Source organism: Salvelinus fontinalis, chromosome 42, assembly GCF_029448725.1.
Source record: "Salvelinus fontinalis isolate EN_2023a chromosome 42, ASM2944872v1, whole genome shotgun sequence".
In the NCBI taxonomy this organism is placed as follows: domain Eukaryota; kingdom Metazoa; phylum Chordata; class Actinopteri; order Salmoniformes; family Salmonidae; genus Salvelinus; species Salvelinus fontinalis.
In genome coordinates, this window is record NC_074706.1 from 24,889,476 (window position 1) to 24,909,229 (window position 19,754).

The window sequence follows — 19,754 nt, forward strand, 5'->3', positions numbered from 1 at the left end:
GTAGAAGTATTAATCTTCAACTCGCAATCTGTGGATTCTATTCGATTAGATAGATTGAAATTGTACGTTAAACAGCACAGCATAGTTGAAGGATAGATGTTGCATAGAAATCCGAAGAGGGTGGCCAGCAGAGATAGGTGGGATGGGCTGAGGGTTGGGATGTGGAATTGGAGACAAGTGGGAGTGGAGTTGCTGTGCGGGAGATAGAATGATGGTCAAAGATAAAAGTCAAAATAAAAAGTATGTTTGAATGACACTGAGGGGCAGTGTTTTTACTGCTAAAGCCGGTTTCCCCGAGGCTGATGCCGTGCAGGTGTTTGTACACATGCATATACACACACACATACATACATGTAATAGTGCCAGATATGCACACAAACATATACAGTTGGCATTGCTGTAATGATTTTAGTTGTCCTTGATGTCCTTTTTTTTCATTGTTGTTTGCTGTTTTTTCCCGTCTTTTTTTCTCTTTAGTTCGTTCTCTTGGTTGTTGGTGCATTGGGGGGTTCTTGGGGGTGGGGAATGGAATTAATTGTATATTTTATTTTTCTTCCTGGGGGGGACTGGTCTCGAATGGGTGAGGGACAGCAATTGGGGGAACTGTGGGGGGATCTTGGAGGGTTCGGGTTCACGTTTTTTGGCCTGGTGGGAGATCTGTCAACGTGCCCTTAAGCAGGGCTTTGACCCTGGATGCTTCGGTGTGTCGCTCTGAATGGGAGTCTGTTGGATGACTGGTATGGTGTAGTTGTTGAGCGGCTTCACTGCAAGTATATTGTATGTTTCGGATATTCAATTTAAAAAAACTTAAAGTTGTGCCGTTATGTCTGCACTTTCTATTGAAAAGGATGTTACGGAGTCTAGTTGATAGGTAATCGACCAGCCGGGCTGTTCCCCGGACTCCGTGTGTAGGGATTTGTACAATGCATGAACAAGGCTATTGAATTTGACAGTGGTGTCTGTCTTTATTCCTTTATCCAACATATCATACTGAAACACTGTTCCGACCAACATATAAAGTTATGAACTGGTCAAAATAAAATTATGAACCCACCGAAAAATATCAATCAATCAATCAAGTTTATTTTATATAGCCCTTCGTACATCAGATAATATCTCGAAGTGCTGTACAGAAACCCAGCCTAAAACCCCAAACAGCTAGTAATGCAGGTGTAGAAGCACGGTGGCTAGGAAAAACTCACTAGAAAGGCCAAAACCTAGGAAGAAAACTAGAGAGGAACCAGGCTATGAGGGGTGGCCAGTCCTCTTCTGGCTGTGCCGGGTGGAGATTATAACAGAACTATGCCAAGATGTTCAAAAATGTTCATAAGTGACAAGCATGGTCAAATAATAATCATGAATAATTTTCAGTTGGCTTTTCATAGCCGATCATTAATAGTTGAAAAACAACAGGTCTGGGACAGGTGGTGGTTCCATAACCGCAGGCAGAACAGTTGAACCTGGAATAGCAGCAAGGCCAGGCGGACTGGGGACAGCAAGGAGTCACCACGCCCGGTAGTCCCGACGTATGGTCCTAGGGCTCAGGTCCTCCGAGAGAAAGAAAGAGAGAAGGAGAAAATTAGAGAGAGCCAAGATTTTCAAAATGTTCATAAATGACAAGCATGGTCAAATAATAATCAGGAATAAATCTCAGTTGGCTTTTCATAGCCGATCATTAAGAGTTGAAAACAGCAGGTCTGGGACAGGTAGGGGTTCCGTAACCGCAGGCAGAACAGTTGAAACTGGAATAGCAGCAAGGCCAGGCGGACTGGGGACAGCAAGGAGTCATCATGCCCGGTAGTCCTGACGTATGGTCCTAGGGCTCAGGTTCTCAGAGAGAGAGAAAGAAAGAAAGAACGAGAGAATTAGAGAGAGCATACTTAAATTCACACAGGACACTGGATAAGACAGGAGAAGTACTCCAGGTATAACCAACTGACCCTAGCCCCCCGACACATAAACTACTGCAGCACAAATACTGGAGGCTGAGACAGGAGCGGTCAGGAGACACTGTGGCCCCATCCGAAGATACCCCCGGACAGGGCCAAACAGGAAGGATATAACCCCACCCACTTTGCCAAAGCACAGCACCCGCACCACTAGAGGGATAACTTCAACCACCAACTTACAATCCTGAGACAAGGCCGAGTATAGCCCACAAAGATCTCCACCACAGCACAAACCAAGGGGGGGCGCCAACCCAGACAGGAAGATCACGTCAGTAACTCAACCCACTCAAGTGACGCACCCCTCCTAGGGACGGCATGAAAGAGCACCAGTAAGCCAGTGACTCAGCCCCTGTAATAGGGTTAGAGGCAGAGAATCCCAGTGGAGAGAGGGGAACCGGCCAGGCAGAGACAGCAAGGGCGGTTCGTTGCTCCAGAGCCTTTCCGTTCACCTTCACACTCCTGGGCCAGACTACACTCAATCATATGAGCCAGACTACACTCAATCAAATACAGGTTTATATCATTCCTTTCTGTTCCATTTCAACCTGTGATCAACATAGTTTTTACATTTAGCTCATTAAAATTACTCCAACAATCAGAGAAGCTTGCTATAGACCAAGCAAGCTAATTGTTTGCATGCTTGATGGACAGAAGCGTAGGGAACGAGTGAAATTTTGCAGGTGGGGAAGAGAGCAAGAGAGAGGGGTGGACATAGACGAGGAGGATTGGCTTGAAGCGCTTAGCATCATGATGATATGACTTGCATTATAATGTCTTTAAGATATTAGTAGTAGGCCTATCATTCCTACTTCACTGAATTACATAATTATATACTTAAGCAATAATGCACGAGGGGGTGTGGTATATTGCCAATGTACCACGGCTAAGGGCTGTTCTTATGCATGACGCATCGCAGAGTGCCTGGACACAGCCATTAGCCGTGGTATATTGGCAATATACCACACCCCCCCGTGCCTTATTGCTATTATGGTTACTAAAGTAATTAGAGCAGTAAAATTAAATGTTTTGTCATACCCATGGTATTTGGTCTTTTATAAACTGTGGTTCCAGGCTTAAATGATGATTGGCTGATAGCTGTGGTATATCAGACCTTATACCACGTGTGTGACAAAACATTTATTTTTACTGTTCTAATTACGTTGGTAACCAGTTTATAATAGCAATAAGGCACCTCAGGGGTTTGTGGTATATGGCCAATATACCACGGCTAAGGGTTGTGTTTAGGCACACCGCAATGCGTGGTATATTGGCCATATACCACACCCCCTCGTGCCTTACCACTTAAATATACCACGGCTGTCAGCCAATCAACATTCAGGGCTGGAACCACCCAGGATATAATAGCTAGTTACCTACGGAGGAGCAGCTAATATGGAGGAACTTTGTGAAACGTGATAACTAATAGTATCCTTAACTGAGAAAAAGCTGATAGGCAGACACTGGAAGGAGAAGTATCAGTGAATGACCAAGTGAGTGATTTGCATAGACGCTATGACGGCATTATCTATGGGAATGAAAAAAAGTCTCAGAACTTAAAATAATGTTATTAGCCGGTTCTCAAGATTTGAAAATAATGGTTCTATTCCGGAACACTAGATATCACTTTTGTGCCCGGTTCTGTTTCATTCTTTAACCGTTTTTCGGTTCCAAACCTCTTGAATGTATTGGCTTTCAGGTCCAAAAAGTCACTTTCTGGGCACTTCTACATTGGGCAAATATGTATGGAAGTCTCTCTCTTCACAGTCAGTGGAGGGGGGAAGCTGATAAAGATAGACCCTCCTGTTACTATGATACAAACACCACAGTATCCATGATGAATCGAGCAGGTCACTCTGGCCTGGGCTCCAGGATTCACAGAAAGTGGTTGTAGACTTAACAGGAAGTCTGTCTTCTCTTTTAGGATCTCATCTAATGCCTGGTGAATGGGTTCATACAAAGCCTGGGCCTGGGTCTAGCCTCCCTATGAGTTACCCAACCAATACAGACAGGGTAAGGATGGACGTTCACCACAAGAGGTACCTAGCCTATAACACAGCACACAATCCCAACCACAAGGTTTTGATTAGCATCAAAATCGCCACATGCACAACTATGGGGAGAAACAGATGGGGTTGGCTTAGATTGTTGACAACATGTAAGGTATATTTTGTCTCCAATGTTTATTGAAAACATAAATACATTTGTACAATGAGCACTTGTATCTCAAATACATCGTTAAAGTTGTTGGTTACCTAGCTAGGGAATTTTGGCCATATTAGTATTGACATGAAATCAGTCAAAACACCTCAAAACACGACATGGTATCAAGAACTAGATGAAACGAGACACTTATGCCCCATGGAAACGCGCACCGTTTTCGTAAATCAAACAGTGCGCGTACATTCCTCATTTAACCACACCCTTTGAGCTATGATGCCACCAATATATAATTTCTCTTCAGTTTAACCTGTCTAGGATCAGCGTGGCGCTAGCGGCACCCCCCCCCCCCCCCCACTGAAAAACCAGTGCCGCGAAATTCAAAAAAAATATATTTTTAAAATATTTAACTTTCACACATTAAAGTCCAATACAGCTAATGAAAGACACAGATCTTGTGAATCCAGTCAACATTTCCGATTTTTAAAATGTTTTACAGGGAAGACACAATATGTAAAGATGTACATCTATTACCTAAAAACACATTAGCATAATCCACCATCTTTTATTTGTCCACCAACACCAGTAGCCATCACCAATTCGGCTAAACTAAGATATTTATAGCCCCTAACCAACAAAAAAACTCATTAGATGACAGTCTGATAACATATTTATGGTATGGGATAGGTTTTGTTAGAAAAAAGTGCATATTTCAGGTAGACTTCATAGTTTACAATTGCACCCACCATCACAAATGGACTAGAATAATTACAATGAGCAACGTGTTTACCTAACTACTAATCATCAAACATTTCGTAAAAATACACAGCATACACGAATCGAAAGACACAGATCCTGTGAATACAGACAATATTTCAGATTTTCTAAGTGTCTTACAGCGAAAACACAATAAATCGTTATATTAGCTTAGCACATAGCAATTAGCAGCCCAGCATTGATTCTAGCCAAAGTGAGCGATAAAAGTCAACATCGCCAAAAGATATTAATTTTTTCACTAACCTTCTCAGAATTCTTCCGATGACACTCCTGTAACATCACATTACAACATGCATATACAGTTTGATCGAAAATGTTTATATTTAGCCACCAAAATCATGGTTAGACAATGTGAAATGTAACTCAGCTGGTCAGAATTTGTCCTTGCGCCACTTAGACAGTGATCTACTCTTATACATAAATACTCATAAACGTGACTAAAAAATATAGGGTGGACAGGGATTGATAGACAATTTAATTCTTAATACAATTGCGTTATTACATTTTTTAATTTATCCTTACTTTTCAATACAGTTTGCGCCAAGCGAAGCTACGTCAAAAAACATGGCGTCCTAAGCCACTAAAATGTTTCGACAGAAACACGATTTATCATAATAAAAATGTCCTACCTTGAGCTGTTCTTCCATCAGTATCTTGGGCAAAGGATCCTTTCTTGGGAGAAATCGTCTTTTGGTGGAAAGCTGTCCTCTTGCCATGTGGAAATGTCAACTGCGTTCGGGATGAACTGAAAAGCGTGCCCAACTTTTCACATCGTTGCAAAAATAAATGTCCCAAAATCGCACTAAACGGATATAAATTGCTATAAAACGCTTTAAATTAACTACTTCATGATGTTTGTAACTCCTATAACGAGTGAAAAGATGACCGGAGAAATATAACAGGCTAAACTAACGCTTGGAACAGGAGAGGGTCGGTGTCTTCCACGCGCGTTACGCAGCAAGAAAAGACTTGCTAGCTAAAGGTTTTTTTCATTTGTAGGGCCTGTGAACGAGCAATCGACCCCGTTGGAATCGTCATCACGTAAAGGCATCCAGGGGAAGACGTAAGAAGTGTCCGTATAGTCATAGCAACGACAGTGCCCTTTTAACTGACTTCAGAAAAGTGGCCAACATTTCTCAAATCTGACTCCATGTCAGGGAAATTGCTGTAGAATGGGCTCTGTTCCACTTAGAGACAAAATTTCAACTCCTATAGAAACTATAGACTGTTTTCTATCCAATAATAATAATAATATGCATATTGTACGATCAAGGATTTTGTGGGAAGCCGTTTAAAAAATTTGCCACATTAGCATAAATAGTCTAAACAGCGCCCCCATCCCCAACAGGTTAAACGGAAGTGAACATTGACCATGAACAACTTCCACTTTAACGTTTAAAAGGTTTGTTATTTCGACGTTTATTGGAACCATGTAACTCCAAATATTACTCATTTAACGGCACAGCATCACATACTTTTCCCAGGTAATGCTTAGTTCATGTTGGAGACAGGACTTGGTTGATAGATGTTATCTAGGTAACGCAATCTAACGTTAGCTAACAATGGCTAACTATGTTTTTTCACACAAATAACATCCATCATGGAGGTGCAAGCGAATGCAGCCGTGGCAGAGATCTGTAAACTCATAGTCGACGACTATGCAGTGTTTCGTTTGGAAATAACTCAAAGCCAAAAAGAAAACAGGGCATTGCGGAGGAAACTACAGCTACACGAACTAAAGGTGTCACGGGAGCGCGCAGAGAGGACAATGCGAGAGCGCGTCCTCGGCATTCGCCCCAGTAGTGTTAACTTCTACTTGCACACAATCCCGGATCCGGGAGCACCCCCATCAGTAAAAAAGCTGACTAGCATAGCCTAGCATAGCGTCACAAGTAAATACTAGCATCTAAATATCATTAAATCACAAGTCCAAGACACCAGATGAAAGATACACATCTTGTGAATCCAGCCATCATTTCTGATTTTTAAAATGTTTTACAGGGAAGACACAATATGTAAATCTATTAGCTAACCACGATAGCAAAAGACACAACTTTTTTTTCTCCACCATTTTTTTCCTGCATAGGTAGCTATCACAATTTCGACCAAATAAAGATATAAATAGCCACTAACCAAGAAACAACTTCATCAGATGACAGTCTGATAACATATTTATTGTATGCATATGTTTTGTTAGAAAAATTTGTATATTTCAGTTATAAATCATAGTTTACCATTGCAGCCACCATCACAACTCTCCCCAAAGCAACTAGAATAACTACAGAGACCAACGTGAATTACCGAAATACTCATCATAAAACATTTCTGAAAAATACACAGCGTACAGCAAATGAAAGACAAAGATCTTGTGAATCCAGCCAATGTTTCAGATTTTTAAAGTGTTTTACAGCGAAAACACAATATAGCATTATATTAGCTTACTACAATAGCCAACCACACAACAGCATTGATTCAGGCCAACAATAGCGATAACGAATAAACCAGCAAAAGATATTAATTTTTTTCACTAACCTTCTCAAACCTCTTCATATGACAGTCCTATAACATCATATTACACAATACATATAGAGTTTGTTCGAAAATGTGCATATTTAGCGGCACAAATTGTGGTTATACAATGAGAATAGTAGCCAAGCTGCCAACAATATGTCGGGAGAAATCTTGGGAGAGGCACCTAATCTAATCAGTAACTAATCCTAAACTTGACTAAAAAATACAGGTTGGACAGCAAATGAAAGATACATTAGTTCTTAACCTTTCACGCCTCTCTACCCCGGGTCCGGGAGCACCCCCCACCCCCCCCCCCCCCACACTGATTAGCATCGCGTCACAATTAAATAGTAGCATCTAAATATCATTAAATCACAAGTCCAAGACACCTAATGAAAGATACAGATCTTGTGAATAAAGCCACCATTTCAGATTTTTTAAATGTTTTACAGGGAAGACAAAATATGTAAATCTATTAGCTAACCAAGTTAGCAAAAGACACCATTTTTCTTTGTCCACCATTTTCTCTCTCCACCAGTAGCTATCACCAATTCGGCCAAATAAAGATATTGATAGCCACTAACCAAGAAAAAACCTCATCAGATGACAGTCTGATAACATATTTATGGTATAGGATAGGTTTTGTTAGAAAAATGTGCATATTTCAGGTATAAATCATAGTTTACAATTGCACCCACCATCACAACTCGACTAGAAAAAAATACAGAGCAACGTGTATTACCTAATTACTAATCATAAAGCATTTCGTAAAAATACACAGCTTACACTAATTGAAAGACACAGATCCTGTGAATCCAGACAATATTTCAGATTTTCTAAGTGTCTTACAGTGAAAACACAATAAATCGTTATATTACCATAGCACATGTGCAAACATTACCCCAGCATTGATTCACGGCAAAAAGAGCGACAGCATTATCACCACCAAAATATATAAATTTTTTCACTAACCTTCTCAGAATTCTTCAGATGACACTCCTGTAACATCATATTACACAATACATATAGAGTTTGTTCGAAAATGTGCATATTTAGCCACCAAAATCATGGTTAGACAATGAGAAAAGTAGCCCAACTGGTCAGAAAATGTCGTGCGCCATATTAGACAGTGATCTAGTCTTATACATAAATACTCATAAACTTGACAAAAAAATATAGGGTGGACAGCGATTGATAGACAATTTAATTCTTAATACAATCGCTGAATTACATTTTTTAAATTATCCTTACTTTTCAATACAGGTTACGCCAAGCGAAGCTACATCTAACAAAATGGCGGCATAAGCGATTAACATTTTTCCGACAAACACGATTTATCATCATAGTTTGTTCTTACTATGAGCTGTTCTTCCATCAGAATCTTGGGCAATTAATCCTTTCTTGGGTCTAATCTTCTTTTGGTCGAAAAATGTCCTCTTGTCTGTCGAAATGCCCACTAACGTTCGACCGGGACACCGAAACGTGCCCGGCGCTTCAAAGTGCACAACATAGCAATGCCTCAAATTCGCACTAAACGGATATAAATTGCTATAAAACGGTTCAAATTAACTACCTTATGATGGTGTTAACACCTATAACGAGTAAAAACATGACCGGAGAAATATTACTGGCTAAACAACAGGCTGGAAGGAGGCGAGTCCGACGTCCTTCGTGCGTCAGGCGCAGGCAGCCAAAGGAAGTTACTTCCGGTATTTGGTGATTTATAGAGGCACTGATTGCGCAATCGACTCCATTCAAAGCGTCATCACGTACTGACATCCAGGGGAAGACGTAAGAAGTGTCTGTTTCTCCATAGCATTTACAGGGACCTTTAAACTGACTCCAGATCAGGGGCCAAGATGTCTGAAATCCGAAAAGTGCTGTAGAAGGAGTTCTGTTTCACTCAGAGACAAGATTCCAACGGCTATAGAAACTAGAGAGTGTTTTCTATCCAATAATAATAATAATATGCATATTGTACGAGCAAGAATTGAGTACTAGGCAGTTTAATCTGTAGAGCAAATTATGCTAATGCGAAACAACACCCCCTATATTCGCAAGAAGTTAATGCATTCGCTGTGTTAGATTTTTAAAATTAACGTTACTACGACATACAGCGTGCGTTAAAGCGAGACCGCACCGAAATTAATGGCGGAATAGTAGTTTGACATTTTTCAACAGAACAACGAATTAACATCATAAATACTTCTTACTTTTTGATGAGCTCCCATCAGAATCTTGGGCAAGTTGTCCTTTTTCCAAAAGAATCGTTGCTCGGTTGTAGATTGTCGCCTTCAACGTTGGAATTAGCAGTAAACATTAGCCATGTGGCGAAGACGTGTCCAACTCACTATAACGCAGCAGTAAGAAATATCCGAAAATCGCAATATACTGATTTAAACTGATATAACTCGCTTTAAAATAACAACATTATGATGTCTTTAACACCTATATCGAATAAAAACAGAGCCGGATATATCTAAGGGCTATAACGGGAGCTTTCTAGAACGACATCCTGAGGTGCTTTTTGCGTCATGGCGAAGAGAAGAAAGGGAGGACACCACGTTGCCAGCCTATTTATAAGGCCTCAGATCTGCCTAGCAACTCCATTTCAATTCTCACTATTCGCTGACATCCAGGGGAAGGCGTATGCAGTGCATCTCAACCAATAGAATACATGCAAATTAATAAACCGACCTCAGAACAACCTGCAGATTTCAGCATTCTCACATCCTCATAGGACAATTGCTCCAACTCGAGTTCTGTTTTACTCACAGATATAATTCAAACGGTTTTAGAAACTAGAGAGTGTTTTCTATCCAATAGTAATAATAATATGCATATTGTACGAGCAAGAATTGAGTACGAGGCCGTTTAATTTGGGAAAGAAATTATTACAAAGTGCAAACAGCACCCCCTATTGAGAAAAGTTAAGATCCTTGATCTAAACAGAAGAACGGCAAGAGGTACATTTTTCACAATGCCAAGCTGCGGAGCCTATTGTTATGGGTGTAAGATGGCACAGTCATGCCATCTGTTGGTAAATGTTCATTACTGCAACTCATGTGTTTATACCGGGGTGCTTGAGATACCCGGATGTATTGTGATGTACGGAACAAGGCTGGTTACTCGCATCAATGTCTCTGTCTCATCATTTAACATTCAAACACCTATAGCCCCTTCCCCATATGTGACGTAAGATGTGTTAACCAATATTGTGTCTTGTTCAGTTTTTTGGTAGTATTCAATAATTCCCGTGATTAATTTACTATCTTGCTCAAAGATCATTCTAACTACTTTCTTGATTTACTACATTTCCTATTATTTACTAATTGAAAACAATATGATGCATGGAACATAATCAATCGATCTATAAATAGTATATCAAGTTATGCAAAGTGTTACCTTACATACTTGTCAATTCTAGACATTGTCAATAGTGTACAATATACCATTGACAGTAGCTAACCTAACCACTCCCCCCCCCCCCCCCCCAGCTTTGTGAACCCAGCGGGACGCAATACATGGAGAGATGACCAACCAATCACTGTTGATGAGGGGAGAGGAACCTCAACCCAGCATGTTATCATGATAGAGGTTAGAGTAATAGTGTTGCATAACAAATTCCAGTTACTTTGTAAATCAAATGTGGCCCATTTATTTCAGAAAGGCTCCCCTCAGCTATTAACTTGCTTACATGTACATCCTTATTTATCTGCCATAGGGGAGCTTGTGAGACTTCCTTACTACATCGTTATTCAATTAAACTCATGTACCGGTAATAACCTCCTCTCTTCTTGTGTCAGTCTGCAGATGCAGAGGCTGCAGGTCCTGGGGTCAAGCTGGAGAGGTCTGAAGGAGAGGGAGACCCACGGCACAGCAGAGACATCCAGACTGGAGCGCCCAACGCAGCATCATGGAGGTCAGTGGAACGCCGAACGCGGTCCTCAAGTCAGAGACAGACACAGAGACTTTAACTGTAACACACAAGCTCTTAGACACAGGATCTGACCACAGATCAGACCCAGAGAGGCTGGGGCAGGGGCCATTGGGCTGTCCTCCTGCTCCCAGCTCAGAGTACTTACTGGTATTTCTCCAGAGCCAGAAGATGGTTCATTCCTGTGGAGATGGTGACACGTTAGACACTAGTGGTGATGATCCGTCTTGTTCTTACACTACAGAGATGGACTCTGGCAACATGCCCTTGGGTTTAGAGACACAGATTGATCTGTCTAGAGGGGACTGGAACCGGTACAGTAGTAGTGGATACTCTGGAGGGTGCCTAGATGAGAAAAGGAAGGTTATAGTCGTAGATGAAGTTACTGTGAAAGTGGATGGAGATGTTTCTCTGACATGGGATGCAGACAAGACTCACTTAGGAGAAGGACACTCACAAGGCAGAGATTTTTTAGATTATAGGGAAAGCTTAGAGACAAATCCAAATGTCGCCACCCACTCCCTTTTACACGTGTTCAGGGATCGCGACCCAGTGTCCCCGTCAATGGGGCCTTCGGATTCCACCCCTTTCGATCAGGTATTGAACTCAAAGGCTCAGGGAGCCGGAGCAACATCAGGTAATAGTAAAGAGAAACAGTTCCTCTGCATGTTCTGTAAGAAAGGCTTCAGCTGCCTCCAGAAGGTGGAGATCCACCAGAGGGTCCACACAGGGGAGAAACCCTACAGCTGTAACCAGTGTCACATGCGCTTTGCCCAGGCTGGTAACCTAAAGATCCACCAGAGGATCCACACAGGGGAGAAATCCTACAGCTGCCTCCCAGTGTGAAAATAGGTTTTCCCAACAGAACCAGCTGAAGATGTACCTGAAGGTCCACACGGGAGAAAGGCCATTCACCTGAGATTCAGAGAGGAGCTACCTCAGCATACACCAGCTGAAAAACCTATCTATAACATAGAAAGTAACCATTGCACTCAATACCTGAAACCCTGCATTAAAGTCAAAGATGAATTTTTATTTAATTGTCAGCAAAAAAGATCCACAGATGACTTTGTAATAACGAAAGTAACAGATTTCAGTGATTAATATTCCTGGGTAGAATATTGAATTCAGCCATTGTGTGATAGATATGTACAGTGGGGCAAAAACGTAAATAATTGCAAATAAATTCATGAAAAATCCTACAATGTGATTTTCTGGATTTTTTTTCTCATTTTGTCTGTCATAGTTGAAGTGGTCCTATGATGAAAATTAAAGGCCTCTCTCATCTTTTTAAGTGGGAGAACTTGCACAATTGGTGGCTGACTAAATACTTTTTTGCCCCACTGTATGTATGTATGTATGTATGTATGTATGTATGTATGTATGTATGTATGTATGTATGTATGTATGTATGTATGTATGTATGTACACGTTTACATACTTAGGTTGGAGTCACTAAAACTCGTTTATATATACAGTTGAAGTCGGAAGTTTACATACACCTTAGTCAAATACATTTAAACTCTGTTTTTCACAATTCCCGTCATTTAATCCTCGTAAAAATTCCCTGTCTTAGGCCAGTTAGGATCACCACTTTATTTTAATAATGTGAAATGTCAGAATAATAGTAGAGAGAATGATTTATTTCAGCTTTTATTTCTTTCATCACATTCCCAGTGGGTCAGAAGTTTACATCCACTCAATTGCTATTTGGTAGCATTGCCTTTAAATTGTTTAACTTGGGTCAAACGTTTCGAGTAGCCTTCCACAAGCTTCCCACAATAAGTTGGGTGAATTTTGGCCCATTCCTCCTGACAGAGCTGGTGTAACTGAGTCAGGTTTGTAAGGCCTCCTTGCTCGCACACGCTTTTTCAGTTCTGCCCACAAATGTTCTATAGGATTGAGGTCAGGGCTTTTTGATGGACACTCCAATACTTTGACTTTGTTGTCCTTAAGCCATTTTGCCACAACTTTGGAAGTATGCTTGGGGTCATTGTCCATTTGGAAGACCCATTTGCGACCAAGCTTGAACTTCCTGACTGATGTCTTGAGATGTTGCTTCAATATGTCCACATCATTTTCTATCCTCATGATGCCATCTATTTTGTGAAGTGCACCAGTCCCTTTTGCAGCAAAGCACCCCCACAACATGATGCTGCCACCCCCGTACTTCACGGTTGGGATGGTGTTCTTTGGCTTGCAAGCCTCCCCCTTTTTCCTCCAAACATAACAATGGTCATTATGGCCAAACAGTTCTATTTTTGTTTTCCTCAGACCTGAGGACATTTCTCCAAAAAGTACGATCTTTGTCTCCATGTGCAGTTGCAAACCGTAGTCTGGCTTTTTTATGGTGGTTTAGGAGCAGTGGCTTCTTCCTTGCTGAGCGGCCTTTCAGGTTATGATAATATAGGACTCGTTTTACTGTGGATATAGATACTTTTGTTCCTGTTTCCTCCAGCATCTTCACAATGTCCTTTACTGTTGTTCTGGAGTTGATTTGCACTTTTTGTACCACAGGACGTTCATTTCTAGGAGACAGAACGCGTCTGCCTCCTGAGCGGTATGATGGCTGCGTGGTCCCATGGTGTTTATACTTGTGTACTATTGTTTATACAGATGAACGTGCTACCTTCAGGCGTTTGGAAATTGCTCCCAAGGATGAACCAGAAAAGTGGAGGTCTACTATTTTTTTCTGAGGTCTTGGCTGATTTCTTTTGATTTTCCCATGATGTCAAGCAAAGAGGCACTGAGTTTGAAGGTAGGCCTTGAAATACATCCACAGGTACACCTCCAATTGTCTCATGCTAATTGACATAATTTATCAGAAGCTTCTAAAGCCATGACATTATTTTCTGGAATTTTCCAAGCTGTTTAAAGGCATAATTAACTTAGTGTATGTAAACTTCTGACCCACTGGAATTGTGATACAGTGAATTATACATCTGTCTGTAAACAATTGTTGGAAAAATTACATGTGTCATGCACAAAGTAGATGTCCTAAACTATAGTTTGTTATTTTGTAAAATAAGTTTTAATGACTCCAACCTAAGTGTATGTAAACTTCTGACTTCAACTGTATGTATGTATGTATGTGTTTATATATACCAGTCAAAAGTTTGGACACACCTACTCATTCAAGGTTCTTTATTTTTACTATTCTATACATTATAGAATAATAGTGAAGACATCAAAACTATGAAATAACACATATGGAATCATGTAGTAACCAAAAAAGTTAAACAAATCAAACTATTTTACATTCTTCAAAGTAGCCACCTTTTGCCTTGATGACAGCTTTGCACACACTTGGCATTCTCTCAACCAGCTTCATGAGGAATGCTTTTCCAACAGTCTTGAAGGAGTTCCCACATATGCTGAGCCCTTGTTGGCTGCTTTTCCATCACTCTGCGGTCCAACTCATCCCAAACCATCTCAATTGAGTTGAGGTGATTGTGTAGGCCAGGTCATCTGATGAAGCACTCCATCACTCTCCTTCTTGTTCAAATAGCCATTACACAGCCTGGAGGTGTTTTTTATTTTACCTTTAATTAACTAGGCAAGTCAGTTAAGAACAAATTCTTATTTACAATGACGGCCTAGGAACAGTGGGTTAACTGCCTTGTTCAGGGGCAGAACGACAGATTTTTACCTTGTTAACTCGGGGATTCGATCTTGGAACCTTTCGGTTACTAGTCCAACGCTCTAACCACTAGGCTACCTCCCGCCCCAATGTGTTGGGTCATTGTCCTGTTGAAAAACAAATGATAGTCCCACTAAGCGCAAACCAGATGGGATGGCATATCGCTGTGGAATTCTGTGGTAGCCATGGTGGTTAAGTGTGCCTTGAATTCTAAATAAATCACTGATAGAGTCACCAGCAAAGCACCATCACCTCTGTGCTTTATGGTGGGAAACACACATGCGTAGATCATCCGTTCACCTACTCCGCATCTCACAAAGACACGACCAAAGGACAGATTTCCACCGGTCTAATGTCCATTGCTCGTGTTTCTTGGCCCAAGCAAGTCTCCTTATTATTGGTGTCCTTTATTAGTGGTTTCTTTGCAGCAATTCGACCATGAAGGCCTAATTGACGCAGTCTCCTCTGAACAGTTGATGTTGAGATATGTCTGTTACTTGAACTCTGAAGCATTTATTTGGGCTGCAATTTCGGAGGCTGGTAACTCTAATGAACTTATCCTCTGCAGCAGAGGTAACTCTGGGTCTTCCTTTCCTGTGACGGTCCTCATGAGAGCCAGTTTCACCTTAGCGCTTGATGTATTTTTTTTTTGTTAAGAAAGGTTTAAAGTTCTTGAAATGTCCTGTATTGACTGACCTTCATGTCTTAAAGTAATGATGGGCTTTCTCTTTGCTTATTTGATCTGTTCTTGCCTTAATATTGGCATGGTATTTTACCAAATAGGGCTATCTTCTGTATACAACCCCTACCTTGTTGCAACATAACTGATTGGCTCAAATGCATTAAGGAGGAAATAAATTCCACAAATTAACTTTTAACAAAGCACACCTGTTAATTGAAATGCATTCCAGGTAACTACCTCATGAAGCTTGTTGAGAGAATGTGAAAAGTGTGCAAAGCTGTCGAACGGTGGCTACTTTGAAGAATCTCAAATATAAAATATTTAGATTTGTTTAACACTTCATTTAAGATGGGATTCATTTAAGATACTCTTTGAAGAGATGGGGTTTCAGAAATGTCAGAAAATGGGCAGGGACTCTGCTGTCCTAGCTTCAGGGAGACCTGGTTGCATCATTGGGGTGCCAGGACAGAGAAGAGCTTTGATTGGGATGAGTGGGAGCTGATTACCCGTAGGGGGGGGACGGCCAAGAGACCAGACGTGGCAGAACAGAATGGTCAGGTTGGGATGTAGGGTTTGAGCAGTTCCCCTTGCTGTTCTGTAGGCAAGCACCATGGTCTTGTAGTGGATGCAGGGGTGACATGGGAGAACTTGGGAAGGTTGAACACAGTCGGGCTGCAGTGTTCTGGATAAGGGGGTTGATGGGGGTTGATGGCACAAGCGGAGAGCCCAGCCAACAGAGAGTTGCAGTAGTCTAGACTGGAGATGACAAGAGCCTGGATTAGGACCTGAGCCGCTTCCTGTGTGAGGAAGGGTCGTACTCTACTGTTGTAGAGCATGAACTTGCAGGAGCGAATCACTGCTTTGAGGTTTGCAGAGAAAGACAGGGTGTTGTCCATGGTCACACCAAGGTTCTTTGCACTCTGAGAGGAGGACACTGCGGTGGAGAGGACTTGGAGCGAGCAGGGCTTCTCTTGGAGGAAGAGCAGCTCCTTCTTTTTGAGCTTGAGGTGTTGGGCCGACATTAACCTGAGACGTCTGCCAGGCACGCGGAGAGACGTGTATTTGTAGTTTTCATATTGTGTATTTAACACTTAACACCAAAACACGAATTATAACCAATATACACTTACTAAATATACCCACACACTAACAAACACCTACTGTACACATCAAAATAGTTTAGTCAGGTTTGTCTGATTCATTTTGACTTATCATAGCTGACTCATATTTATCCACATCATATTCTTGTCCACCATGATGGGTTTAACAACATTGAAGTCATTCTGTAACTACAGTATAGGACTCAAACGTAGTGGGGATGGGTAAACACTCCATGTTGAAAGTGTGTTTATCTGTGTGTGTCTATGTGCATGTCCCTGAAGGAGTGTATGTCTGTATCACTTGTCTCTTCCACGCAGAGGGTCCAGAGGTGGTGCTGGTGAAGGAGGAACGTCTGGGAAACACCACCTCTTGAACCCACAGAGGAACCAGCTGAGCAGAACTGAGGTGAGCCCACTGTGAACTACTGTCTGAACGATATTAGATCAGGGCCCGTATCCAGAAAGCCTCTCAGAGTAGGAGTGCTGATCTAGGATCAGTTTAGCCTTTCAGATCAATGAATAATGGGCTAGTGGCAACTCCCCCACATTTTTTAAGTCAGTAGTTCCACCTACATACACAAACAAACAGCATTAGGATATCTTAATGCATCTAGGAAATATAGACCTGTAAACACAGAGATACAATAGGTTGGAAATATCAACTATAAATAGGTATGATGAATGTAAGCTTTACTTTTTGGTAGCTGATTAATAGACAACTTTCCAAGTCATATGTGCTCTCATTCAGTGCTGTATGGTCCTGCCTGACAAAAATACATAGTTACGTTTATTTTTTATGTTGTGGCTATTGTAATCTGCTCAAAACAAGTGGACTCAGACATCGGAATTTTTGGTGGGTTCTGAGGTTGCTTGAAAGATTTTGTATTTGTGGCTCCTAGTTTTGTAATTAAAGTCAGGCCACCAAATATTTTCTTTAGGGCCTCCATGTATTTTGCCTCAATTCCAATGGGTACAAAATCCAATATGGCTGCCATAATACCATTTGAATAGAAATTGCCCTTTATTATTTTGTATTGTGTTATTCTGTCTTTAAAAGGGTTTCATAAGGCTCTTGGTATATATAAGACTGAGTGGCACTGCCATGCCTGTTTGAAAAGCTGAGCCAAATAGCTGTTCATTGTGTGTTCATGTTTAAATCTCACTCACACACGTACAGCATATCAACAATGGGCAATTCCGCAAAATACAGTGCATTTGGAAAGTATTCAGACCCCTTGACTTGTTCCACATTTTGTTACGTTACAGCCTTATTCTAAAATGGATTAAATGGATTAAAAAAAATAAAAAATCTACACACAATACCCCATAATGACAAAGGAAAAACAGTTTTACAATTGTTTTGCAAAAGTATTTGAAATATCACATGTACTTAAGTATTCAAACCCTTTAGTCAGTACTTTGTTGAAGAACCTTTGGCAGCGATCACATCCTCGAGTCTTCTTGGGTATGACGCTACAAGCTTGGCACACCTGTATTTGGTGAGTTTCTCCCATTCTCCTCTGCAGAACCTCTCAAGCGCTATCAGGTTGGATGGGGAGCTTCGCTGCACAGCTATTTTCAGGTCTCCCCAGAGATGTTTGAACGGATTCAAGTCCGGGCTCTGGCTGGCCCACTCAAGGGCATTCAGAGACTTGTCCTGAAGCCACTCCTGCATTGTCTTGGCTGTGTGCTCATTGTCCTGTTGGAAGGTGAACCTTTGTCAACGGACAATTCCCTTAACCTCATGGCTTGGTTTTTTCTCTGACATGCACTGTCAACTGTGGGACCTTATATAGACAGGTGTGTGCCTTTCCAAATCAAGTCCAATCAATTGAATTTACCACAGATGGACTCCAATCAAGTTGTAGAAAAATCTCAAGGATGATCAATGGAAACAGAATGCACATGAGCTCAATTTTGAGTCTCATAGCAAAGGGTCTGAATACTTATGTAAATAGGGTATTTCTGTTTTTGCTTTGTCAATATGGGCTATTGTGTGTAGATTGAGGGAAAAAATAATTCAATCCATTTTAGAATAAGGGTGTAACGTAACAAAATATGGAAAAAGTCAAGGGGTCTAAATACTTTCCGAATGCACTGTAGTTACTGCTGTACAAGCCTGTTCTAGTCATCTACTGTCTATACACACCATGCATATTTATTTATATTCCTGGGTTATGTATAAGGTTAAGGTTAGTAGGTTTAAAATCTGATTTTAAGAAGAGAAATTGTAGAAATAGGCAGGGTTTAAGACTTTGTGACTGGTAACTAGTGACGACCATAATAGGAGATTGGATGTGTAATGTAATGAACTACCGTATTTTAACCACACCCTTTGAGCAATGACGCCAACCAATGGTAAAAGGAGTTGGGTGCAGTTGAATCAGTGAAGGTAACCTGTAGTGGACTTGTGATATTTGTTTGTGTTATTTCTGGCCTCACACTCCAGTACTGTAGGTGGCGGTCCGTGTCAGCAACCTGGGTCAAAATCTGTTTCTTGCTTTGCTCTTAGGAAGAGGGCACCACTGAAAGGGGTGATTTCTGGGGTAGCTTTAAGTGTAGAGATGGAGCAATTAAAGTTGAAGATTCCTGGTTTTGTGACACCTGCCATTTGGTGCGTCGCAGACCCGGTGGGGAGGGTGGTGAAACAGAGTAGTCACTGTCAGTCCTTTTGAGTTTTGAGTCAGTCTCTACCTGACAAAGTCATGTTAGGATATATCAGTCATCCTGTTAGAGCCTTTGTGCCAAATCCACTGCATTGTTTCAGGTGCAGGAGGGACATTCCAAGATGTGGGAAGTGTGCAGGAGGTCATGGGACAGAGGATTGTGTAGTTGTGTGTGTGTTAACTGTAGGGGTGCCCATGTTGCTGGGGATTGGAAGTGTACGGTGCGAGAGAGGCAGATTGAAGTGGCCAGAGTCAGTGTAGTGCAGAGGGTGTCATCTGCTGAGGCAGTGAAGAAAGTGGAGGATGGGTCACGGGTGAGGGTCCTGAGAGGATCC